This window comes from Elephas maximus, chromosome 7 (assembly GCF_024166365.1).
Source record: "Elephas maximus indicus isolate mEleMax1 chromosome 7, mEleMax1 primary haplotype, whole genome shotgun sequence".
Lineage (NCBI taxonomy): Eukaryota > Metazoa > Chordata > Mammalia > Proboscidea > Elephantidae > Elephas > Elephas maximus.
In genome coordinates this window covers 114,549,088-114,567,846 of record NC_064825.1, presented here as the reverse complement: position 1 = coordinate 114,567,846, position 18,759 = coordinate 114,549,088, and the positions used below count along the sequence as shown (strand labels likewise).

The window sequence follows — 18,759 nt, the reverse complement described above, 5'->3', positions numbered from 1 at the left end:
ATGAAGACATATACGTATATGATCTTTATGTAGAATATTGTGTATTTATGTTGTCTTGCTTATACATATATACTTGGAAATGAAAAAATAGTAAAATGTATTTATTTAGTGTGGTGTAATTTAAATAATAAAAATTTAGAAGTAAAGTTTCAATAAATTTTAAAAAAATGATTCAGGAGTTGTTTGAGCAGAACTTGTTTTCTTTTTCTAATGAATTTTTTTACGTACAGCAAAATCAGTGGACAGCATATAGCTAAAGAAATCAACATGGATAAATCTGCAAACATACATTTGAGTGAGCAGAAAATTGCAAAATAAGACACTCAGTACTATGTAAAATAATTAAAGATATCTTCAGATTTATGTTTTGATGGGTACATAAATATATAGTTAATAACAACAAGAATATCATTAAAAGTTGTGGATAAGGGTTACCTCTGGGTAAGGATACTCTGAGCTGGTGGTTTGAATCCAAGCAGAGGCACCTCGAAAGACCTGCTGAAACTTTATAGCCGTTGAAAACGGTATGGAGCACAGTTCTACTCTGACACATATGGAGCCACCTTGAGTCAAAATTGGCTGGAGGGAAACTGGTATTAGGTATTAGGAATACCAAAATCAAGAAGGAAGAGGTGTATCCTGCACTATAGAAGTCAGTATCTTAGAGAATGAGACACAACTTGTCATGGTTTCTTTGTCAAAGTTAAAATAATTTTACAGATTGATTACAGCATGGGATACAAAATCCTGATGTTTAATTTCACATTTCAGGGTGGGTATTTCATTCATTCATTTGTTCATTCATTCATTCATTCCATCAGTCAGTGAGTTGGTTAGCAAGTGTCTTTTGGACATCTACTCTATCCTGGGTATTATTTTAGAAGATGGTAATAAAAAGGAAAACTAATCAGACACATCCTTCCCTCTTATAAAGGTTATAGGCTAGAAAATGCCCCAAGAAAGTAAGAAAGAATTGGTGATGATATTAAATTGCAATATTTACTCATTATTTGAAAGAAGATTGTACCCTGATGTGAAAAAATACATTTTTTTTACTTAAATTAACTGAATATAAAAACTACAAATGATACCAGATATGATTTCTACTTTAATCATTTTAATAAAAAGTTGGTATTTAGCCTCTTTATAAACTTCACATTTCGAATTTGGTGTATATCATCTGGTTTTTACAGCAAATATACCAGAGTTTGATATTGGAAGGGAGGTTTTGTGTTATCCCCAATATTCACATTTAATTTATCCATAGGGGTAGAATTCTGTATTTTCCAGCTGCTGGATTTTCTTCATCCATAACCCAGGAGCACGGGCCAGAGTATTGAAGGGTATATTAAAAAAAATAATAATAATGATACAGAAACGCAGCAGGTGTTTCTTATTCAATTTACTCATTTAAACAAGTCCCTAGGCTATCTCCACATTCTCATTTTTTGGGTGAAATTTTGAGTGGAGCTTCGCTTAAGGAGCTTTCAATTTGTCTTTCTTTCCCTGGGGAATCAGACCTTTATCTGGGAATTCTAGTCCTCATGTTCAGGGACTGGGGCCTAGACACATACATACATTAGTGTTAGGGTCTTAAGGAACTTCAGATCTTTGTAAAACTCTCCAGCATGCTTCGTGGAGTAAACTTAGGAGTGGATCTCGAATCTCTGTGCACAGGTGGGTTAAACCAAATGTTTCCCTATTACTAGGTCTAGATGTGAGGACTAAGTATCTTAAAAACTCTATCAATTCAAGTCAAACTCAGAACTGAAATGGTTTCTTCTGTCTGTTTTCCAGGTGGAAACCCTGGTGGCATAGTGGTTAAGTGCTATAGTAATTAACCGAGAGGTCAGCAGTTCAAATCCACCAGATGCTCCTTGGAAACTCTATGGGGCAGTTCTACTCTGTCCTCTAGGGTCACTATGAGTTGGAATTGCCTCGATGGCAGTGGGTTTGGTTTGGTTTTTGCTCTTTTCCAAGTGACAGCAATCCTTGCCCACTGATAGCTGAGTGGAAGTGATGGCTGTGTAATGACTGAAGTAACTGTCTTTAATGACTTAAGTAAATGTCTTAATAAATTAATAACAGTCTTAATGACTACTGAAAAATGAGACTGAGCATTGTTAAAGGAGATGTGAAAAAAATAACCAAATCAATGGTCAGTGATGATTATCTAAGAGAATGGAGAAGATTTAGCATATTGCTTTTTACATATGATGAACTTGATATTTTTAGGGAAGCAAATATTTACCAGATAGTCTTAACCCAGGTAGAGTTACTGCTAAAAATATCAGCTGTAGTGAGTTGTGACAGGGTCATGGAGCATTTGGAGCACAAAAATGTAAAGATTCTAAACCTTATCATCTTACAGTGAGATTAACAATAAATTGAGAATTTCACATTTTCTCTATGCAGATGTCAAAGTTGAAGAATTTCTTGAGCATTTTTGAAATTCTAGTTATTGATACCCTACGTTAGCCACGGTCTTACATTTCTATTATTAGCAATTAGGGATACAAAGAATGGAAGTAATTATGTGTGCTTACTTTTTCCATTGTGAATGAAAGCCAGGGAAATATGATGATATGATATAGAAAAAAATCATAAACTTGATTCTTATTCACAATCTAAAGCAGTGAATATGATACCAATTGATAATACAGTGATAACTTTTTGAAATTAAATATATATGTAAATATATGTAAAATCTAATATTGAAACTATGTTTAACAGTGAATAAATAAATAGTTTGGGCCGACAATTCAAAGAAACAACCTCAGTCCTCAGTTGTTCTCTGGTGACTTTGTATTTCTGAAATTTGTGAAAAAACAGGGAGAAAACTAAGATCTGGAACTCTTAACTGTTTTTGAATGGAAGTAAAATGACTGTAAATAAAACTTTGACAAGGAATAACCTAAGAGCAAAAATTTTTTTGCCATCCGTTAATGTCTTTCCATTTTTCCCATTTAAAGACAAAATCAACACAATACATGGCTCCAGGAAATCTCACATGGGTGACTGAGTTCATTCTCATGGGTCTCTCAGACCGTCCTGGGCTCCAGGTCCTCCTTTTCTTTGTCTTCCTGGTGATCTATGGGCTGACCGTGGTAGGGAACCTCTGCATCATCACCCTCACCAGTCTCGACTCTCAACTTCAAACCCCGAAGTACTTTTCCCTCCAATACTTGGCTATTATCAATCTCAACAGTTCTACTGTCATTGCCCCCAAAATGCTGGTCAACATCTTGTTTAAGAAGAAAACTATCTCTTACTACTGTTGTGCAGCTCAACTTGGTGGATTTGTAGTTTTCATTGTGGCAGAGATTTTCATGCTGGTCACAATGGCCCATATGCAACCCCCTTCTTTACATGGTGGTGGTATCTTGGTAAATCTGCCTTCTCTTAATATCTTTCATATACCTCCACAGTCTGACCATAGCACTGACTGTCTCTTCCTGTGTGTTCTCTGTATCATATTGTTCTTCCAATGTAATCAACCATTTTTACTGTGATAATGTCCCTTTGCTAGCCTTGTCCTGTTCTGACACTTACAGTCCAGAAATAGCAGCATTTACCTTTTCAGGGATCAATTTGTTTTTCTCTATGATCATTGTTCTAATATCCTACTTTAACATTATCCTTGCTGTTTTGAGAATACAGTCCTCAAAGGGGAGACAAAAAGCTTTTTCCACCTGTGCTTCTCACATGATAGTGGTCACTGTGTTCTATGGGACTCTTCTTTTCGTGTATTTGCAACCAGGACCAACCACTCATTAGGTACTGATAAAATGGCCTCAGTCTTTTATACCCTAGTGATACCAATGCTGAATCCTCTCATTTACAGCCTAAGGAACAAGGATGTGAAGAAGGCAGTGAAGAGATTCCTTAATAACCCATGCAAATCACTCAAACTAATGTAAATATATAAGTACAAATGTCTCCTTTTAAAGTCTTAATTTGGTCCTGAAAAATCTGCTGTTAAGTGAAGAGGCATTAAATAGCTAAAAAAAAAAAAAAAAGAAGAAAAAGAAAAACTATTAATCTCAAAGGGGAAAATATCGATGCATTTTTATCCTAATTAAAAATACCCACTATTCCTAGATAGAAAAATGCTTCAAAAATGCAATGAAAAAAAAAAACAGTGCTCACTTAGGCAACACATACACTAAAATTGGAATGATAGAGAGAATATTAGCATGGCCCCTGGGCAAGGACGACACTCAAATTTGTGAATTGTTCCATATTTTTTTGATTTGTAAACATTCACTTAAAGCACAATAAAAAATTTTTAAAAACTTACATTTGTAATAAACAACAATTTGAAGGTAAAAAAACATGTATTATAAATAGAATACAAGTTATTAAAAGATTTGTTTCTTATTCTGTCTAAATAAGATATCTAGGTGGTACAAAATATTTGCCCTAACCTAAAGCTTTGTATATTGAACTCCCTGTGGTACCAAGGAAGAAAATGCCTGCTGATTTTTTTCCCTTAAGATTACAGCCATTAAAACCACATGAAAAAGTTCTACTATGTACACATGGGGATGTCAAGAGTTAGAATTGACTTGACGTCAATTAACAACAACATCATAGTCTCTAAACAAGAAAGAGAAAGCCTGATAAAGGGTGGTGGAGATATATAAGAACCATTGCTTGCGAGATGAGATGATAGAAAGCCTGATCATTCTCCTTGGTACACCCACCTTTTGTCCAAGGGCTAGACATTTTATTATAAGTTTACTTTTTTTTTTTAATACCATATTCTCCATTCATATAACTTTGGCACCATTTTCTCCATCTATCACATTTTTTGTTCCTCCATTGTTGTCTTGCTCTTAAAATAAATTTATAACCCAGAGAAGTAAACAGGCATTAAGCCTAGGGTGCTTTGAAAGGCCACATGTGCCACAGCAGACTGAAATAAACATAAAAGCATTCTACCTTTTTCCTCCTCTCTCTCAACACCAGTACGCAAAGCAAAAATTGATGTTCAGCGAATCATGACAAAATTCAAAGTTTTCCATAGGATATTCTCATACTAAAAACTATTGTGTAGACTTTGTTATCTTTGCAATAAAGCATAACATTAAACACAACTTCCTAGCACATTTTATTTAGTGTGTTTTGGGTGAAAATATTATTAGATCAAAAATGTCATCTCTTAAAAGGTAACAATTCTCTGGAAACCTATAGCAAAAAAAAAAATTAAAACTCGTAGGAGTCATATCTATACATGTACAATGCTACTAAGATGTGGTGGAGTGAGGCATAGTGGGTAAGACATATGAGGTAAAGACAGGGTCTGGGAATAAAGCCATGACATTTTCAGGAAAGTCAGACATAATTCAAAACCAGGAATTGTGAGGCTTACATAAGTAAATCAATTTGTAACTTTAGCCATACATATTCATAATTTGAATTCCTTCTGCATCTTTAAAAAAACATTATAAGACATGTTTAAAGAGTTCTGCTTTCATCATCAGATATAAAACGGATTAAGCTGCTGTAGAAAATTCTGAATATTACAGTAATTTATGGAAAATTGAAGCATATACTCAACAAATAGTGTACCTCAATCCAGGTTTTTGAGTGTAGGCAATAAAAAAATTACAATGAAAGCTGGGGAATTGCACATCAAAGGTTTCCTCAATAGGGAAATCAAATGTATCCTGGATAATTAACAAACACCCGATGGTATTGCTCCCTGTTCTCAAATACTTTAGAATTAATGAAAATTTATGTTCAAGCTCCATGGGGAGTATCTCAAGGGGAGAATAAAAAAAAAAAAAAACAGTGCCGAAGAGTCAATTCTAAATTCTTCTTATGGTTACAGTAAGATTAGGAAGCACTTGGGGGAACAAGAACTTATTTCTCACCTTAGGTGAGTAGATGGCACTGGTCTGCGTGTTTATCAATGAGCTCCAGTCATTATTCTTGACCCTTGGTTTCAATTTAGATTATATTCATGAGTATAGTCAGCAAAGTCCGACTCAAGATACTATACCGTATCTACTAATAACGTCTTAACTATGTTATCATGTGTTTTTACCACCATTATTATGTTCTTTGAGGAAAGCAAAAAACTTCATTTCTATTTGTTATGATTTCCATATTGATTCTGGAATTTTCTGTGTACGTGTGTTAGTTGCCATCAAATTGGTCCCCACTCATAGAGACTCTATGTAGAACAGAAAGAAACACTGCCCGGTCCTGTACCATCCGCACAATCCTTGCTGTGCTTAAGCCCATCATTGCAGTCACTGTGTCAGTGCATCTCCTTGAGCTTCTTCCTCTCTTTCGTTGACCCTATACTTTACCAAACATGATGTCCTTCTCCAGGGACTGATCTGGTCTGATAATATGTCCAAAGTATGTGAGACAAAGTCTAACCATCTTGCTTCCAAAAATTGAATATTCTGGGGGCGGATAAGCATTGTTTGAAAGCTTCGCCTAGAATGTTGTTTAGACCAAGACTCCATTGGTCAAGTTGAGGATAATGATGCTGAGTGAGTGTTCATGTCTCAAATAGTAATAGTTTTATGATAGGGATTCCTGTTATTCAACAATGCAATAGTATCATCATACCCTGTTTTCATGCATTTACACAATTTCCTTTGTGATGAGAATATTTCATTTGTGGTTGTATCCAAAAATATTACACAAGAGACTGAGATTGTCAGGGTTTAAATGCTCCCATAAGCAGACCCTGGGCTTAAGACTAGATTATATGTTTATTTGGCAGGAGATTCCAGGAATCATAAATGAGGAAATGGAGAATAAGAGACAGAGAAGGGAGAAAATCTAATGGTGTAAAGAGCAGATTGCTGTTGTAAGCAACTGTGTCAATTGCTTGAGATATTTTGTGATGTCCTGCAAAACCTTTCTTGGAATTGTCCTAAGACAGGAAAGCCAGGGATTTGGGGTATTTATTCACTGATTCTTGTAACTTATTAGTTGAGAATTGCTCATCGACATATGAAATGCTGGGAACTTCCACATTGCCTTTCATATGGTCTGAGCAAGCTCCCAAGGCACTGACAAAAGCCCCACAGGCAAAGGAGTAAAACACTTGACGTGGAAAACTGCCAGCAAGCCAGAAAATATCTACAAGGGCTACAGTCAGAGGTAGCCAAGGTGATGGGGGTGAGGAAGTACACATTTTTCTCTGTGGTAACATTTGCCATTGAAAGTTGATGGCAAAGCCAAAATAAAATATTAGACATCTTGACTTGATATACTCATCTTGCTGCAGTAATAGCATGCCTGGCACCTACTGTCTATCTTTGTATGACAGTTCCAGGTTCTTATTCATAAGGCAGTGAGGCTAAGGCTTAGAAGCATCTCCAAATATATTTTTAATTAAGGCTGAGTTTTAAATCAGCACAATTAAAAGCCCAGGGATTGTCAATCCTTGGAAGAACTATAAATCAGATATATGCATTCAACTTTCAGTATTGTTGATCTTCCAACACCCTGTATATCCAGGTTTGGGGGTTTCTTTTCTCCTCTCATTCACTGAGGGGAGTTTTCATCCTGAGCAGTTCTCCATGTCATAAATTTCTCATGTTGAAAGTGAATTGAGAAAGCTATATTTGGAGGATGGGAACAGGTGGATAAGAGACTTTCTCATAACTCCCTTAAGAGTCAGTTATAATGACATGGGCACAATGCAAATCTCAGAGTATAATTTTTTTTTTCCATATATTTGAGAATTGGGCAATTTGTTGTTTGGGTTGTTAGGTGCAATTGAGTCAGTTCTGACTCACAGCAACCACGTGTACAACAGAAGGTTCTGTCGTACATGTGGCCCTGTGCCATCCTCACAATAGTTGTTATGTTTAAGTTCATTGTTCCAGCCACCGTGTCATTCTGTCTTGTTGAGGGTCTTCTTCTTTTTTGCTGACCTTCTACTTTAGCAAGCATCATGTCCTTCACTAGGGGAAGGTCACTGGTGATAATATGTGGAAAGTACATGAGACAACGTCTCAACATCCTTGCTTCCAAGAAGCACTCTGGCTGTATTTCTTCCAAGACAGACTTCTTCTGATATTTAATTTCATGGTGCAGAATGGGTATTTCATTCATTCATTCATTCCATTGGTCAGTGAGTTAGTTACCAAATAATTTCTGGACACCTTCTCTTTCCTGAGTATTATTTTAGAAACTAGTAATAGAAATGTAAACTATCCAGACATGCCCCTTTCTGTTACAAAGCTTATGGACTAGAAAATGCCCCAGAGGGAATAAGAAAAATTTTTATTTATATTTAACAGTAATAACTATACATTATTTGAAAGAAGATTGCAGGCTGATATGAAAATATATTTTTCACTCAAATAAATTGAATAAAAAAACTAGAAGTGATACTAGATATGATTTATACATTGATAACTTTAATAAAATTGATAGTCTCTACAAATTTCACATTTTGAATTTGGCAAATATCATCTGGTTTTCACAATAAATGCACCAGGGCTTGTTCTTGACACTAGAAGGGAGGCTTTGTGTTAAGTTCTATCCCTAATATTCACATTAAATTTGTTCACTGGAGCCAGAATCCTGTGCTTTCCAACTGTTGAATTTTCTTCAGCCGGCGGCCAAGAGTACTGCCCCAAGAATATAAGGGTACATTAAAAAAAAAAAAAAAGGTGGAATTATTGTATGTGTTTGTCATTCAATGTCATCATTTCAACAATTCCCTAAGCTATCTCCACATTTTCACTGGGTGAAATTTTGAGAGGAGCCTTGCCTAATGAGCCTTCAATTTGTCTTTTCTTTCCCTGGGGAATCAGACCTTCATCTGGGAATTCTAGTCCTCATGTTCAGGGATTGGGACCTAGAAACAAACATATTTTAGTGAGAAGGTCTACAGGGACTTCAGACCTTTGTAAAATTCTCCAGCATGCTTCATGGAGTAAACTTAGGCGTGGATCTCAGCAGATCTCTCTGCACAGGTAAGTTAAACCAAATGTTTACCTATTACTAGGTCTAGTTGTAATAACTAAGTATCCTGAAAGCTCTATCCATTCAAATCAAACGCAGACCTGAAATGATTCCTTCTCTGTCCTCTTTTCTAAGTGACTACACTCTCTGCCCACTGCTTGCTAAGTGAAAGTGGCAGTTATGTAATGCCTTAAATAGTAATCAGACATACCTACTGATAAATGAGACTGAGCATTGTTAAAGAAGTTGTGTAAAAAAAAAAAAAAAAGAAGTAAAATCAGTGACCAGCTTTGATTATCTAAAAGATTGGAGAAGAATTGAGCATATTGCTTTTTACATATGTTGAATCTGATATTTTTAGGGAAGCAGGTATTTACCAGATAGTCTTAATCCAGGTAGAGTTACTGCAAAAACATCAGCTGTAATGAGTTGTGACAGGTTCCTATAGCATTTGGAGCACAAAAATGGAAAGATACTAAACCTCATCTTTTAGCAATGAGATTAATGACGAAATGAGAGTTACAAAATTTCTCTATGCAGATGTCAATGTTGAAAATGTTTTTGAGCATTTTTTAAATCCTTGACTAATTATACCTTACCCGGCACGTGTTACATTATGAGCAGTTATGTATACAAAGAACAGAAGTAATTTTGTGCCCTAATTTCTTCCATTGTTTATGAAAGCCAGGAAGATGGGATGATATGGCATAGCAAAAGGCATAGACTTGATTCTTACTCATGGTCTAAAGAAGCGAATATGATGATATTTGATAACACAGCAATAACTTTTTGAAATTAAAAATATGTGTATATATACATAAACATATGTATACATATGGACTCACACATACATGTGTGTTTGCATATATAAAGGTTTAAGCATACACATATTTATAAATTTTACACAGATGGGAAGTAGAAATTTTACTTAAAGTTATAGTGAAACACTGTATTAAAATATATTGTTCATATAAAAGTAGTTCAAATTAATGAAATTAAAGAAAAATAGGTACATGGTAATACTGTGCATATAAAAATATGACAAAGTTTTTAGACATTATATACATATTGAAAATCTGGGAATCCAAGCTCCAGAGCAATACAGAAAATGAATGGTCATTCCAGGGAGTATATATCACCTTGACATGAAGGGAAATATTTTCTGCCTTAGAAATAGCAGAATTGATGGATGTTTTAGAGGGCACACTATACCAGATAAGGAACCTTGGTGACACAGTAGTTAAGTGCTCGGCTGCTAACCAAAGCGTGGGCAGTTCGAACCAACCACCTGCTCCGCAGAAGAAAGACTTGGCGGTCTGCTTCCATAAAGATTACAGCCTTGGGAACCTGATGGGGCAGTTATGCTCAGTCCTATACGGTCACTCACTATGAGTCGAATCAACTGAACAGCACTGGGTTTGGTTAGGTTTTCAGTCTATACCTGATAGGAAACTTCTCAAGTGTTCCTGAAATACAAGGTTGTACGTTTCCAAGAAAGAGCTTCAAAATCTCTTAAAGAAATAAAATTGAAGGTTTTTTTTCCCCCTTCCTGATTTTTGCATTGCCCAGGATGATAAACCCTAGGATGAAAAAATCCCTGATGCCAACAGTCAGTCCCCAGGTAGCTGGTGGCCACTGAGAGCCCATATTGAGAAGCAATTTTTGCCCCTAACACGCTACACCTCCAAATAAGTTAAATGGGGATATACTCTTGAAATCAACTCAGAAGCTCTTTGAGAATTAGCTGACATCATCATTTCTTATCCAAATTATGACACTTTTGACAGTGAGAAGGGACATTAAAACCATTAACATTAGGTGTATTTTCTCAAAAGTGTATTTACTGACAAGCTATTATGTGAGTAGGTCTATAAAATATTTCTGTTCAAAAAATAAGTTGAAAATTAAAATCATCATTAGTACATTAACATAAGTCTTTTCTGGGATGAATGCTAAATCAGACAAGGTGCTGGGGTGGGGGGAACAGGAGAAAATGGGGGCTGTTCTACAGAAGCAATTTTTCTGACATATACTCACTGAAATAGAGCAACTCTAATGTTTCCCTCATTTGTATATTAAAAGAGAAGGGAACTAACAAAAACCAAACACACTAGATACATATGAATATTCTCCCTCCACACAGCTAATCGCACAAATACCTGGTAAATGGTGCACTGAGGAACATGGAGTGTAGAAACCAGGCAGGAAATATTTTCATCAAAGGGAGTGTTGCTATGAGATTTTCCAGGGTGAGCTTACCTTGTTATAAAACTTGTCATTTTGATTTCATGGTACGGCACAAAAGATATGGGCTAGTTGGTGCAACACAATGGGATCAACTTGTCTGGAACATTTGATGTAGGGAATAAAGTGCCTTCAAAAGAAAAAAAAATTGGGGAGGGGGAAGAGCCATGTTTGTGGAAAAACATGATTTGTTCTGTTAAAGATATAGTTAAATATTAGGTGGTCCAGTATTTTGCAGACACCAAAACCAAAAAAACAAACTCTTTGCCATCAAGTTGATTCCAACTACTAGTGACCTTATAGGACAGAGTGGAACAGCCTCATAGGGTTCCTAAGGCTATGTCTTTACAGAAGCGAACTGCCACATGTTTCTCCTACAGACTGGTTGACGGCTTTGAACTGCCAACCTTTCACTTAGCAGTGGAGCACTTACCCACTACACCACCACAAACACCTAATTTACATACAGAAAAGTATACTTCAAATGCTATTTCTTTTTTGGCTATAAGACCCTTCAATCATTTAGATTGTGACCCTGATGTTGAAATCAAAAAAAAAAGAAACAAAAAAAGAATAAAATTACTCAAAGCAATCTAACAATAACAATAATAACAATAAAAACTACACATAACATCTATTTCAAATCATTAAGTGCCAGGCTTTGTGCTCCCTAAACTATATTTGTGCATTATTAATTTAAATTGCACTGTACAAGAACAGAAATCCTGGTGGCGTAGCAGTTAAGAGTTTGGCTGCTATCCAAAATGTTGTCAGTTCAAATCTAGCAGCTGCTCCTTGGAAACCCTACTGGGCAGTTCTACTCTCTCCTATAGGGTCTCTATGAGTCAGAATTGACTGGATGGTAAGGGGTTTATACAACAATATAAATATTTGATAAACTGCACAGAGCTCTTATTTGGTGGACTAAAACAACAACAAGAACAAGAACAGCAAACTAAACAACACAAATTAAAAAGAAAAAAAAATCAAACCATAAGTTTAGTCCGTGTCCAATCAATATTCTACGCAGACTTTGAGTAAGTTAACTTCACTGGGCCTCAGTTATCTCATCGGACATGGAAATACTTACATCCATCTCCCAAAACTCTAATGCTGAACATGAGATAATTATTTCAAAATATTTAGCATACTTCTAGGCACATAATGGGAGTTCCTGGGTGGCGCAAAAGGGTAAGCACTGGAATGCTAGCAAAAAGTCTGGCGGTTTGAACCCACTCAGAGGAGACACGACTGACAATCAGAAAAACGGACTTAAAATCACTATGGAGCAGTTCTCCTCTGCATGTGTGGGGTCCCCATGAGACCGAGTCTGCTATATGGCAACTAACAAAAGCAAAAAGACGTCCATAATGGACCCCCCAATAAAACATATTCTATCACGCTCATTTTTCTATAGAAGCAGAGTAAAATGATTGAGGTTAACAAATCAAAAATGAAAGTAATAAAAATTAACTACAGCACCACCAACAAAACAGGCTTCAAACGATTTAAGGAAAAGGGGGGAAACTGGAAAGGAAGGAAGGTCTGCCAAAAAAAAAAAAAAAATAGAGAGTTGTCTGGGAAGGAAATCTCAGTGATGGTTCGGGTGTATTTGGCAGAAGAAAGAAAATGTGATTAAGAAAGAAAGATGCAGTCTTCCTGCAACTATAGAAGGAAACGTATTGAGATGCAGGTCTATTTGTACATAGCTGAAGCAGAGTGACGTGGTAAAAAATTGTTAAGGAAAAAGCCACAGTCCTGGAAATGTTTTCCACTACGCACTGAAATACCTAAAATATCCACACATGATAACAAGGTACGGGCTGGAGGGGAGGCATGTGGCAGTTAAGCAGAAAGATAGCTGGAGATCACTCTGGCTCACCAGCTACAACTCCTCAAAGGCAGTTCTTTTTTATCATTACAAAAACAGAGGGAGAAAATATATACATCTCATCTAATATCATTGGAAAATATGCATACATATGTATTATGAATTATGAATACTTTCCAACTACTGTTCCTTCTTCTTTGTTTCCACATTTTACATTCCAAACACCAGTAATTATCAGTGCATGTTGACTGCATATTTGATCAATTTCAGGCTCCAGAAATTGGTAAAAATCTTCAGTTGATTCATATTTGGCCTGTTGGTGGCTGGTATTTGGATGGAATATACAGGAATCAAAATGATTATACCTGTGGAAAGAGATGATGGAGATGCTCTGTGTCATTAGCCCGAAAAAGGATAGAGGCAACAGTGTAAGAGACCATAATTTGCTCATACACAAGTTCAAGTTGAAGATAAAGAAAATTAAAACAAGTCCACAAAAACCAAAGTAAAACCTTGAGTATATCTCACGTGAATTCAGAGACCATCTCAAGAACAGATCTGACGCATTGAGCACTCATGATTGAAGACCAGACTATTTGTGGAATGACATCCAGGACATCATTCATGAAGAAAGCAAAAGATCATTAAAAAAGACAGGAAAGAAAGGAAAGACAAAAATGAATACCAGAATAGACTCTAAAGCTTACTCTGGAAAATAGAATAGCCCACATAAAAGGAAGAAATAAGTAAAAAAGCTGAACAGATTTCAAAAGGTGGCTCAAGAAGACAAAGTAAAGTGTTACAAGGAAATTTGAAAAAAAGATGGAGTTGGAAAGCCGAAAGGGAAAAACTCACTCAGCAATTCTCAAGCTGAAGGTAATGAAGGAGGCGGGGGGGAAACCAAGCCTTAACTTGCAATATTGAAAGGTTTTGTGGTTGAAATATTGAACAACAAAGAAAGCATAAAAATAAAATAGAAGGAATACATAGAGTCACTGCACCAAAAATAATTGGTCAATGTTCAACCATTTCAGAAGGTAGCATTTGATCAAGAACTAATGGTATTAAAGGATGAAGTCTTACCTGCACTGAAGGCTTTGGCAAAAAAACAAGGCTCCAGGAATTGACAGAAAACCAGCTGAGATGTTTCAACAAACAGACGCAGCACTGAAGATGCTCACTCATCCATGCCAAGAAGTTTCGAAGGTAGCTACCTGGCCAACTCACTGGAAAAGATCCATGTTTCTGCTCATTCCAAAGAAAGGTGATCCAACAGAATGCAGAAATTGATGAATAATATTAATATTACACATAAGCAATTTTTGCTGAAGATACTTAAAAAGCAGTTGAAGCAGTACACTGACTGGGAACTGCCAGAAGTTCAAGCCAAATTCAGAAGAGGAAGTGGGACGAGGGATATCATTGCTGATGTTAGATGGATCTTGGCTAAAAGTAGAGACTACTAGAATGACGTTTACCTGTATTTTATTGACTATGCAAAGGCATTCGTCTGTTTTGTTCATAACAAATTTTGGATACTATTGCAAAGATGGTTATTCCGGTACACTGAATTGTGCTCATGAGAAACCTGCACATAGACCGAGAGGCAGTCATTAGAAAAGAACAAGAGAATGTATAGTTTAAAGGAAATGCACACATCAGTGTTGCATCCTTTCACAATATGTATTCGATCTGTATGCTGAGCAAATAAGCCAAGAAGCTGGACTATATGAAGAGTGCAGCATCACGGCTGGAGGAAGACTCATTAACAACATGCGATACACAGATGACAAAACCTTGCTTCTTGAAAGAATGAAGACTTGAAGCACATACTGATAAAGATCAAAGAATATAGTCTTCATCATGGATTACACCTCACATAAACAGAACAGAAATCCTCACAAATGAAGCAATAAATAACATCGTGATAAACGGAGAAAATATTGATGTTGGATCCACAATCAATGCTCATGGTAGTAGCATTCATGACATCAAACCACAGACATTGCAGTGGGCAAATCTGCGGCAAAAGATCTCTTTAAAGGGTTAAAAAATATATACGTCACTTTAGGACTAAGGTGTGCTTGACCCAAGACATTGTATCTTTCAATATTCTCATATGTACATGAGAGCTGGACAATGAATAAGGAAGTACTAAAAAGAATCGGTGTCTTTGAATCTTGATGTTGGCAAAGAATACTGAATATACCGTGATCTGTCAGAAGAACAAAGAAATCAGTCATGGGAGAAGTACAGTCAGAATTCTCCTTAGAAAGGAGGATGGTGAGACTTCCTCTTACATACTTTGGATCAGTTCTGAGGAGGGACCAGTCCCCAGCATCATACTTGGGGGTCAGCATAAAAGAGTAAGTCCCTCAATGAGATGGATTTACACAGTGATTGCAACTATTGGTCAAATGTAGTAAAGACTGTGAAAATGGCACAGGCCTGGGCAGTTGTTTCCTTCTGTTGTAAGTAGGGTCTCTATGAATCAGAACAAACTGGAAGGCACCTAACATCAGCATATGATATATATGACATATATGACATATGTGTATATAATTCAATATTTAAACTATATTTAACACTGAACAAATAGTTTAGAAAAACTACTCTAAGAACAACCAGTTTTTCTCTGATGAGTTTGCATTTCTGAAATTCGTAAAAAGATGGAAAGAATAGCAATCAAGAACTGAAACTCTTTAGTGTTTTGTAAAGAAAAGTAAACTGGTTTTCAATAAAAATTTTACGAGGAATAACCCTCTAAAAGTGAAATTAATTTTATCATCTGTTAATCTCGTTCCATTTTAGAGGTGAAAGCAACACAATTAATGGCTACAGGGAATCTCACCCAGGTGGCTGAGTTCATTCTCATGGGAGTCTCAGATCATCCTGAGCTCCAGGTCCCCCTTTTCTTTGGCTTCCTGGTGATCTATGGGCTGACAGTTACAGGGAACCTGGGCATCATCCCCCTGACCAGTGTGGACTCTCGACTTCAAACCCCCATGTACTTTTTCCTCCAACACTTGGCTATCATCAGTCTTGGCAATTCTACTGTCATTGCACCTAAAATGCTGGTCAGCTTCTTGGTTAAGAAGAAAACTATCTCCTACTATTGCTATGCAGCTCAACTTGGGGGATTCTTAGTTTTCGTAGTGGCTGAAATTTTCATGCTGGCTGCCATGGCCTATGACCGCTATGTGGCCATTTGCAATCCCCTGCTCAACATGGTGGTGGTATTTCGGCAGATTTGCCTTCTGCTAGTATCCCTCACATACCTCTACAGTCTGACCACAGCTGTGACTGTCTCTTCCTGTGTGTTCTCTGTGTCATACTGTTCTTCCAATGCAATCAACCATTTTTACTGCGATAACGTCCCTTTGCTAGCATTGTCCTGTTCTGATACTACATTCCAGAAACAGTAGTGTTTATCTCTTCAGCAACCAATTTGTTTCTTTCCATGATCATTGTTTTAATATCCTACTTCAACATCGTTCTCACCATTTTGAGGATACAGTCCTTAGAGGGGAGAAGAAAAGCTTTTTCCATCTGTGCTTCTCACTCGATGGCAGTCACTGTGTTCTATGGGACTCTCCTTTTCATGTATTTGCAACCGAGGACCAACCACTCACTAGATACTGATAAAATGGACTCAGTCGTTTATACTCTAGTGATACCAGTGCTGAATCCCTTCATTTACAGCCTAAGTAACAAGGAAGTGAAGGATGCACTGAAGACATTCCTGAATAACCCACGCCAATCGCTCAAACTAACATAAATATATGACTACAACTACCTTCTTTTAAAAGTCTTAATTTGCTACTGACTAATCTTCTGTTAAGTGAAGAGACACTAAATGGTTAATTAAAAAAAGTATGAATTTCAATGGAAAAAATACTGATGCATTTTATCTCAATTCAAAATATGAGTCTTCCTAGAGAGAAGAATTCTTCAATTATACAATGAAAATAAACTTATATAAGTAATAGACAACAATTTGAAAGCAAATAAATACACATTATAAGTAAAATGTAACCTACTTAAAACACTAGAAATGAAAATACCATATGATCCAGCAATCCTACTTCCAGTAATATACCCTAGCTGTCACACGAATAGACATATGCACAAATATGTTTATTGCAGCATTATTCGCAGTATCAAAAAGATGGAAACAACCTAAGTGCCCATCAACAGAGGAATGGATAAAAAAATAATGGTACGTACACACAATGGAATAGTACACAAGGATAAAGATCAATGATGAATTTGTGAAATTCATCTCACAACATGGATGAATCTGAAGGGCATTATGCTGTGTGAAATAAGTCAATCAGAAAAAGACAAATATTGTATGAGGCCACTATCATAAAACGTTAAGAAAAAGTATACACATAGGAGAAAAAAAAAATCTTTGATGGTTACAAGGGAGCATAAAGTTGGGGAGGGGAGGGGAAATCACTAACCAAATCATAGACAAGTGCTAACTTTAGTGAAGGAAAGACAGCACACAATACAGGGGAAGTCAGCACAACTTGACAAAGACAAAGTCATAGAGCTTCCTAGACACATGCAAACACCTGAAGGATTGAGTTACTGGGGCTGAGGGCTGGGAATCACAGTCTTGGAGAACATCTAGGCCAAATGACATAAGATAGTTCATAAAGAAAATGTTCTATACCCTGTTTTGGTGAGTAGCATGTGATGTCTTAAAGCTTGCAAGCAACTACGTATGTTACGTCTATTGGTCCTGTCATGTTCAGGGCAAAGGAGAATGAAGAAAACCAAAGACACCAGGAAAGTATTAGAAAGGTCTAATGGACTACATGAACTGCAGCCTCCACTAGCCTGAGCCCAGAAGAACTAGACGGTGCTTGGCTACCACCATTGACTGCTCTGACAGGAATCAGGATAGAGGGTCGGACAGAGAGGGAGAAAAACAGAACAAAACTAATTCACAAAAAAGACCAGATTTACTCGTCTGACAGAGACTGGAGGAACCCCCCATGACTATGGCCCCTGGACACCCCAATAATTAGGAACTGAAGCCACTTCAGAAGTCCACCTTTCACCCAAAGATTAGATAGGAGTATAAAACAAACCATAACACTAGTGCAGAACATGCTTCTTAGTTCAATCAAGTAGACAAGACCAAATGGGCAACACCTGTGCAAAAGCAAAGATGAATAGGCAGGAAGGGACAGGGACACTGAATGAATGGACACAGAGGACCCAGTGTGGAGAGGAAAGGGGAGAGAGTGCTGACATATTGCCAGGATTGCAACTAATGTCACAAAACAATTTAGATATAAATTTTGAGTTAAAAACTAATTTTGGGGGTAAACTTTCACCTAAGACACACACACACACACACATACACACACACAAGAATGTAAGCTATTAAAAGGTTTAATTCTTACAGACTGTAAATATAGTATCTAGTTGTGCAAATAGTTTGAGCTAATCGAACTCTTAGTGGATCTAACCTACCCAGCAGTATCACAGAAGGCCTGGTGATCGTCTTTCTTTAAGGTTACAGCTAAGAAAGCACTATCGGGAAGTTCTATTCTGTAACACATGGAGCCTTCAGGGGTTGGAAGTGACCTGGAGGCAACAAACAACAAAACATAGTCTCTAAACAAGGAAGGAAAAGCCTGATAATGGATAGTGCAGGTACATGAGAGTCATTGCTTGGAAGATGCTAGAAAGCCAGATCTTTCTCCTTGGTATATATACCA

General features: G+C 36.7%; 1 non-coding gene and 2 pseudogenes across 1 annotated transcript; all 3 read left to right on the top strand.

Moving 5' to 3' along the window:
- The first annotated feature begins 2,990 nt into the window (after positions 1 to 2,990).
- LOC126081194 (olfactory receptor 8J2-like) lies at positions 2,991 to 3,920 on the top strand (annotated as a pseudogene).
- Positions 3,921 to 4,141: 221 nt separating this feature from the next.
- LOC126081311 (U6 spliceosomal RNA) lies at positions 4,142 to 4,248 on the top strand. Its single transcript, XR_007518357.1, has one exon. It is a non-coding gene; the product is annotated as a U6 spliceosomal RNA (small nuclear RNA).
- Positions 4,249 to 15,852: 11,604 nt separating this feature from the next.
- LOC126080451 (olfactory receptor 8J2-like) lies at positions 15,853 to 16,799 on the top strand (annotated as a pseudogene).
- Positions 16,800 to 18,759: the final 1,960 nt, after the last annotated feature.